The sequence below is a fragment of the Ranitomeya variabilis genome, chromosome 5, assembly GCF_051348905.1.
Source record: "Ranitomeya variabilis isolate aRanVar5 chromosome 5, aRanVar5.hap1, whole genome shotgun sequence".
Taxonomy (NCBI): domain Eukaryota; kingdom Metazoa; phylum Chordata; class Amphibia; order Anura; family Dendrobatidae; genus Ranitomeya; species Ranitomeya variabilis.
Genome location: NC_135236.1, coordinates 99920121 through 99929177, shown reverse-complemented (window position 1 = coordinate 99929177; position 9057 = coordinate 99920121).

Sequence of the window (9057 nt, the reverse complement as noted above, 5' to 3'; positions counted from 1 at the left end):
GCTATGGTGCGTCCGATGGCACTGAAGGAGTTCATCTGATCAGGTATCACAGACACCAATACATTTCACAGCCGGGCCTCCGGGGGGAGCTAAGGGTGCTATTCATTAGGCCACTCCCCACCATAGTGGGTAAACTGGGGGTCAGGCAGGAAGTTAGATCAGAAAGCTGACTGGATTGGACGAAGCAACACCTAGTGGCAGAGGGTGTTGTGGAGGAAGAGACAGTAGGGTCTCTGTCAGGGGTGGGATCCTGACAGAGGCTTGGCATTGAAAAGAACGTAACGGGTCCGCGCCAGCTCCGGGAAGCGGCGGGACCCAGGAAAGGACTAGAAGCGAGATAGATTGTGCTGAGTGAGAAACGAGATCAAGCAATAGGAGAATTCCAGTAGGGGTCGTGCTGTAAGACCGGAGCAACACCCTACTGAGGCGCACTACCGGTGGCCGGAACGCCGAGGGAGTATTATAACATTCAGCTTCAAGCAATACTCTAAACAGCGGCAGGACAGTCAGTTTAAGGCGGGCTGTCTAACACATATCACCTATGAAGTCTTGGGAGGCAATTGCGGGAGAGGGGCGTCTCTAGGGTCCCGGAAGAACTCCAGGCCTATCCGACAAACGGGTGCCGTTCCAACTGTAACATCAGGAAGGGACGGAAGGTTAGAAGAACATCATTTAATCGAGTTGTGAGGGAACTTAAGAAACAGACACAACGGTTGTGGGGTACTTTCCGTAAGCACAGCAGGGAAGGACTACAACACATAGCGCTAAGAAGGAAGGCACCGATTTCCACCTGTGAAGTGAACTCTGGAGGTGCCATTGGACCGGCCGGACTTGCGTAGCCTGGTGAACCGTATTCTGGACTGAGGACTCAGAGATCTCCAGTAAAGAGGTAAAGAGACTGCAACCTGGTGTCCTCGTTATTTACCGCGACCTGCACCCCACAACTGCACCGTTACAACACCACTTATTGCACTGGACGTCCCCCACTGACAGACAGGGCCACGGACCGGGTCTAGCCACCGTGACAACCCCAGAACTGATAACTCAGAGGCCCGGCTCCGGGTACCCCTCGGCCCTGCGGCGGTGTGGGGGCGCTCCAGTATCAATGTCTTCCCTTTGGGGTAGCTATAGCTCCCCGCGTGTTTACAAAAATTATTTCCGAAGTGGCGTCCTTCATCAGGAAGAGAAGACGTAATGCTGGTACCTTATTTGGACGATTTTTTGGTAATAGCGAACAACAAAGAAAATTGCGAGAAAACGGTCGCAAGAGTACTGGAGGTACTGACCAGATTAGGATGGATGATAAACCTGAAAAAATCAAGACTTATCCCAACACAGACTCAAGAATTCCTCGGAATCTTATTAGATGCAGTCAAGCAGGAGTGTGTCCTCCCACAGAGAAAAATTCAATCTATTCAACAGAAAGTACAACTGTTCCAGCTACAACGGACCATCTCTCTAAGGAATGCAATGTCGCTCTTAGGAGTCCTAACGCCAACAATTCCAGCAACACAGTGGGCACAAAGCCACACACGAGAGTTACAATGGCAGATACTAGCCGAACAAGTGAGGAATCCATACAATCTGAATCGGAAAATTCTTCTATCTCCAAAGGTTCAGGACTCACTAGAATGGTGGCTGAGAACAGAAAATTTAAGCAACGCAGTACCGTGGTCAGTACAGGATCCAATAGTCGTTACTACCGATGCGAGTCCATGGGGATGGGGAGCACACTTAGAGGATCAGGTCCTACAGGGTCAATGGGGGGCCCCAATGACGGCAGCATCCTCCAAGCTAAAAGAATTGTTGGCGGTGAGGCAAGCACTTCTTCATATATGAGAAAGGATACGAGGAAGACATGTGGTGGTGTTGTCCGACAACAACACAACAATAGCCTATATAAATCGCCAAGGGGGCACAAGATCATCATCCCTTATGGCAGAAGCCAAAGAACTTTTTATATGGGCCGAAAACAACCTTCTTTCACTAACCGGAACATACTTAAAAGGGTCAGAGAATCAAGTAGCTGACTTCTTAAGCCATCACACATTACATCAAGGGGAGTGGTCCCTGAACCAGAGAGTGTTTGCGAAAATATGTGCCAACTGGGGCGTTCCAGAAATAGACTTGTTCGCCACAAAAGAAAATCGGAAGGTGAAGAAGTTCTATTCTCTGAACCCAAGAGAACACCCGGAGGGAGTGGACGCGTTTCTATACCGGTGGAACTTCCATCTAGCATACGCATTTCCCCCAATACCATTAATCCCGACAGTCCTCAAGAAAATTCGGGAAGACAAAGCACGAGTGATCCTCATAGCTCCCTTTTGGCCGAAAAGGGCATGGTTCACGTGGCTCAGATGCATGTCTATCTCGGACCCGTGGATCTTTCCGGATGCCCCGGATCTCCTACACCGGGGACCAGTTCAACATCCCCAAGTACACAGGCTACATCTCACCGCCTGGAACTTGAGAGGGGACTTCTGTTAGCAAAAGGATTCTCAAACCCTTTGGTGACCACATTGCTCGCCAGCAGGAAAAAGGTCACCTCAGAGAAATACCAAAAAATCTGGCAAAAATTCCTGGAATTCTCGGGGCGACGATTGTCCGAAACAAGTCAGGAAGTCCCGGTAAAAAAAACTCTTGAATTTCTCCAAAAAGGGTTGGAAAGGGGGCTATCTACTAGCACCTTAAAAGTGCAAGTCTCCGCCCTGGGTGCACTGTTTGATCAGAAACTTGCTGACCACCCTTGGGTCTATAGGTTCATCCGAGCCTCCTTTACATCTAGACCCTCAAAATTGTTACCTAAGGTGGCTCCCTGGGATCTAAATTTAGTTTTAAATGCTTTAACTGTTTCCCCCTTTGAGCCTCTCGATTCCATTTCAATAAAATTCTTAACCTTAAAAACTGTCCTCCTGGTTGCATTAACTTCAGCCCGACGTACCTGCGAGCTGCAAGCTATCTCGGTGAACCCCCCTTACACTACCTTCCAGGATGACAAAGTAATTATCAAAACCGACCCGGCCTTCCTACCAAAGGTCAACTCAAAATTCCATAGGGACAAGGAAATTATTTTGCCCTAATTTTGTCCTCAACCAAAATCCCAGGGAGAGCAAACCTTCCATTGTCTTGATGTCAGACACTGCCTGCTTCAATACATAGAAGCCACAAAATCTTGGTGTCTGTCATCAGCCCTTTTTGTCGCCTTCCAGGGGACAAACAGGGGGAAAAAGGCCTCAAAAGCAACTATTGCACGGTGGTTGCGTACGGCTATTTCACTTTCTTATTCCTCTTCTGGCCAAATTCCCCCCCAGGGTGTTACGGCCCACTCTACGCGTCCTATTCCCACATCCTGGGCGGAAAGGGCAAACGCCTCGGTGGAACAGATTTGTAGAGCGGCAGTATGTCTTCACCCTCTACCTTCTTCCGACATTATAGGCTAGACTTAGGTCTATCGAACTTGTCTTTCGGGAGAAAGGTAAAAGGTATTGTCTGCTGTTGTCCCACCCTAGGAGTCTTCTATTTCTTCCTCTCACGTGCGGTGCTGTCATGGTGAAGGGAAAAAATGGTAATTACTTACGGTTAATTTGATTTTCCACAACCATGACAGCACCGCATTAATTCCCGCCCTATCTTGGTGATGGTTGTGTGATTCACAAAAAAAAAAAAAAAAAAAGGAAAAAGAGAAAAGCTTATTATATATGAGTAAATATATATATATATATATATATATATATATATATATATATATATATATATATATATATATATATATATATATATATATATATATATATATAAGGAGACATGTGTATAGATAGAAACTAACAAACGGTTATACAATGTAAATATAATACATGACTGTGTACTAACAAAGCGGTCATCTTCCATACTCTGAAACAAACTGAGGAGAGAGGGGCCGCCCCATTCTTTTATCTCTGCTACAGGTTTCCTGTTCCTGGGGGCAGATGCCATCTCTCACGTGCGGTGCTGTCATGGTTCTGGAAAATCAAATTACCCGTAAGTAATTACCATTTTTCTATGCGGCAGTTTTACTATCTGGGGGCACAAAGGAGACAATTATTATGTAAGGGACACAGTGGTGGGAATTATTATTGGGGGCACAGCGGGGGGTATTACTATGTGGGACAGTAAGAGGATCACAGTTATTAAGCCAAACAGCAGGTACTGTAATAGGGACACATACGGCAGCAGCGGCTCAGCATTGGGGTATTTGGTATGATAATTAGTTAGTGCAGGGTGGCAATAGATGGGGGACGATGCAGAAACTGTGAGAAGTCAAATGTGTCTTTGTTGTAATCTCTGCAGACGAGTCCTGGCTGGAGAAGCTGTCGTGTCGGTCTGAGCCAGATGGAAAAGACGGGAAAGTGAATGACTCCATCAGTAAGAGCGTCACCTGTTAAACAGTATCTATAACTGTACAGTGATATCTTATATGTTCTGCAGGACTGGTATCTACCACAATATGGTCATCATCGGGGGTAATATCAGTGTTGGTCTTTGTGTAGAGATTTATTTTCAATAACAGCATGGTTGTCTAATGAGGTTTCCCTATACCTACAATTAGGCTGACCACTGTAGTTGTTATCAGGGTTACCGGTTAGGAGTCCACTCAGATGTTTCGCTTTTCCTGAGGCGACTCCTAGCTATGCCTCTGTTTTCAATGTTTGGGCAAAATTTGGATCATACCCTTCCACTGACTGGGATATATCGTAAAAAGCACAAAGCTGAGTACTGGTATCTCATTGTTTTATTCTATGCTTATGGTAAAGTATTTCTTGGAATGTTCTTGTCTTTCTCATAACCTTGATGGATTTTCCAGTTTTTGTAACATCATTTGATGACGATCCGCTGCCTTTGTCTCAAAAGTTGTGTCCTCCAAACAGATTCTGTTGATCCTCATGGACTGTCCTATCACAGACCCTCTAATTGTAGCTGGAGGATGAGAGGAGCCTGCATGGAGAAGTGAATTACTTCAAGACAGTTTGAGAAAACATCAATCAGTATATTACCACTAGGCGATATTTTTATTTTCGAGTCTTAGAAATCCATTTTTTTTTGCCATTTATGTGTGAAAGCTGTACATTAATGACATTTTTGTTCAATAATCTTCATGATCAAAAATTTTAGAAACAGGTGATGTAATCTGATCCATCAGCACAAAATGACATATTGGTATCTAAGTTACAGCGTGCCCGTGAGCTGAGCCTGCTCTACACATGTCTGATGTAGGGTTTATTACATATCTGGCATCTGTCTCTAAAGGCAGTATCCAGAGCTGAGCTATGATCGCTCCTGTTAACCATTTAAAAGCTGTTGTTGATATCTAACAGTGCCATTTAAATGAATCAGATGGCATTGCTTGTGGGCACCAGCTTCCATCAGCTTAATGGAAGACTGATTTTCGGTATATATTAAAATACTGTAGCATTACACTATATAGGGGACTAAAAATTAAAGTTTTTAACGAAATGTAAAAGTTTAAATCACCCCCTTTTACCCCATTAATAATAGATAAATTTGTGACAGCTGTGATCCCGTGCTGTCCTGTCTGTATAGTCTTTGGCTTCCTCCCTGCCCAGGAGCTGTGGTATGATCAGACCATGTTCCTGTATGGTCAGACACAGCCATTACATAGGACACAGCAGGGGCACATTTATAAGATTATCTCAGCACAGGCACATTTTCTTTAAACACCTCCCATTGAGGAAATTATAATTATTCCAAGATCTATTGATTAAAATGAACTTTTCCTCATCGGGAAACCCCCCTTTTAAGGATGAAAAAATAAAAAATAAATAAATGTTTGCCATCGTTTACCTGTGATGTCATGATTTCGCCTTCAGCCAAAGATTCTAGCATCATCAGTGCTTACTTTCCTTGTATTTTTGGGGAAAACTCTACCACATCAGATTTATAGTGCAAATTTTAGAAAATCAACTTCCTTGCAAAAATATGTCCTTTGTTAATGAGAAGGAGTCTAGTGGGTTACACAGAGAGAAAGCTAGATCTTTGAAGAGGATATCAGTTTAGGTGTCAGTCACTTGTTGAGAAGATAGACTCCTTATCTTGGTATAGTCATTTCTTCAGGTTTCACTTGCTCTCATAAATGTAATCTTGATTTTTTTATTTATTTTTTTACCTCCAAGCCGAGTTCTTGATCTCCTTTCATTTCTTTATCCATAGTCAATATTGGCTTGTATGCGATCCATAGTAAATGTTAGTGAAGTTATAGATGGACGTCTTAATACAGGATTTCCATTATATTCCACTGTTTATGGAGTTTTGTCCCAGTGATTACTTAGTGCCTCCATAATAGCGGATTGTACAGATAAATATTAATACTTCTGTAATGCAGAGTATTATGTCATTGTGACTCCGAAAGTCATGTTTTTTGGTCTGCAAGGATGGCAGATGCTAAGTCTTTCAATTGCATCCCTAACAGGAACGACAGACCAAATAGGCATAAGTTTACTGACGTGAACGAAGGCATAACAGAGAGAGCCCATCACCTTGTATGACGGCTTAAATTGCCGGGATTGCCATTTCAAGATGTCTCTAAGAAAAAAAATGATTTTAGCACTTGCAAAATAATTTTTATTCATCTCAGCTAAGTCTAAAACTACAATAAGTTGTACAAGCAAACAAATTGTAATGGGGTGATGATTATTCCCACTAGAATCTATTTTAGAACCTCTGAGGAAATTCTTAACTTAAAGAAAGCCTAAGATAACACTAACTGTGTACATGAAGTATCACATCAGCAGGAGGATTCTGATGCTTACTTGTTATGGTGTCACTTTTGCTACTAATGTTCTTCCATCCTAGATGTTTAGTAACTGGCCATTTTGTTACAGCCCTCAGCTTCTTCGATGACAACGAAGCAACTTCTGACTGGTGGCAGCGGCTAGAGACACAGCGCTCTTGTTTAATTGTTGGTGCTTCAACTGATGGCAGAATGGCAATGTTATTTTTTCTGGTGACATGTGAAGATGACATCCTTGAGACGATCTCTAGGTCTCTGGATCCGACCTGTGTTGATACTGAGACTTTAGTGACTGGATCAGAGTTTGTACACTTTGAAGCCATTTGGATGTCATTGAGGTCCTCCTCACTTACTTGTGTCCCAACAGTGTTGTATTTGGGGACTAGTGGATGAACCTTTGCTGATCTAGACTTTTTGATGAAAAAATCAAATAACCTCCTTTTCTTCTGCTTAGGAAGTTGTGTTGAGATCTTTATGGGATTTACCTCCCTAACTGACGGGGTCAGCATTTCAATCAGACCCGCCTCTATTTGTTCTGATTTGATTGATGACTTTTTGCCTGGTTTTTCCTCCACTATTTCAGGAGCAGCATCCGGTGGAACAATATAAGCCTTGCTCCTCTTATCCCGTTTCCAGAACGGTTTCCATGACTTTGTTGGAATTTTAGTCTCTTTTTCTGAAGAGTCAGGGATGGAATCAAATGACCCAGCCAGCTCATGTCTGAGCATGAAACATCCGAACAGGTTCCATTTCCCATTCATCATTTCTAAAGCATGGGATGGAGCAAGTAGATGGTTAAAGAACATGTTGAATTGCAGAAAATCTGCACAGAAAATAAATTTGTTTCTCAGTAGTATACGCTCTCCTCTCTCCTTCTCTCTCCTACAAAACCCTCAGAGCAGTTCTGGTATAACACGGAATTATAAGCAGCGACCGGCGACATCACAATCTGATGTCATGACGACATGGCTGCGATATCACAATACACTGCAAGACATTCCGAGGGGGTGCTGTATTAACTAACCAGTTGTTGCATTTAAACCCTTTTTCCTCTTTTTTTTTTTTAACAAACAAAAATAGGTATAATAAACTTTTTAAAAAAGTATAAATTATCTCCTTTATATCCCTCACTCTGGGAGAGTGAAAAAAAAACCTTTATATCAGATGTTGTATCAGTGATCCATGGCTGTCTTAGGCTGCGTTCACATTTGCGTTGTTGTGTGCTGCGTCGGCAACGCACGCAAAAACGCATGCAAAACGCAGCGTTTTGTGACGCATGCGTTCATTTTATAACGCAAAAAAAATGCAACATGCTGCGTCCTCTGCGCCCTGACGCTTGCGCCAAAAAAAACGCATGCAACACAACGCATGTCCATGCGCCCCCCATGTTAAATATAGGGGCGCATGACACATGCGTCATCGCGGCTCCGCCCGACGCAACGCAAATGTGAACGTAGCCTTACACATGTCATTCATAAGTTGTTCCGAGGAGGTAATATTTTAACATGAAATACCATCATAGTGAACATTTAATATTACATTATTTTTCCATGGAATTATAGGTCATACTAAGCCTGCATCTAGAAACTAAAGAAAATCAGGAAATTATTTACCGGTACGTGATGAACTATGAGCCATTGCCTTATTACCAACACTATTTCTTATGTAACATAAATCTCAATTAAAATGAGTAATCACAGAATTAATAAATATTACTAATAAGAAGAATAATCTCAGCCATAGGCTTGGCTTCAAATGACATTACAAATTCACTTATAAGGACAATTTTGCCCCAGTCTAACAGACGGCCTTGATAAAATAAAATGGACTGGTACAAAGAGGACTCCTCGGTGATATGTCCCTGACAGGTATAATGTGACAATCCCCCCGAAGCCCCTTTTTATCCACTTATGGGAAAACAGCTCTCAAAAAACTGATCATTACTGAGACACAGATACTCTACCCAGGTAACAAAACCCCTGAGTCCAAAGATGGATCCAATCAAGATCAGTTACAATCCTCAGGCGCAAACTGCGCAGCAAGAACCACAGTTTTGGTGGGAAATTTTCCAGCCAAAACTTAAACAAGAAATCCACATAAGCGATGACTATTAGAGATGATCAAATTGATCTGCTGCACATCAAATTTGAATACAATTTTATTGATTGAACAGGTCCTATTGATTCAGAAAAATGTACCAGTCAATTCAAGTGGTTCAGTAGAAAAAATTCCAGGCGACATTTCACATCTTCCCAAATATTGCATTAGGTAGA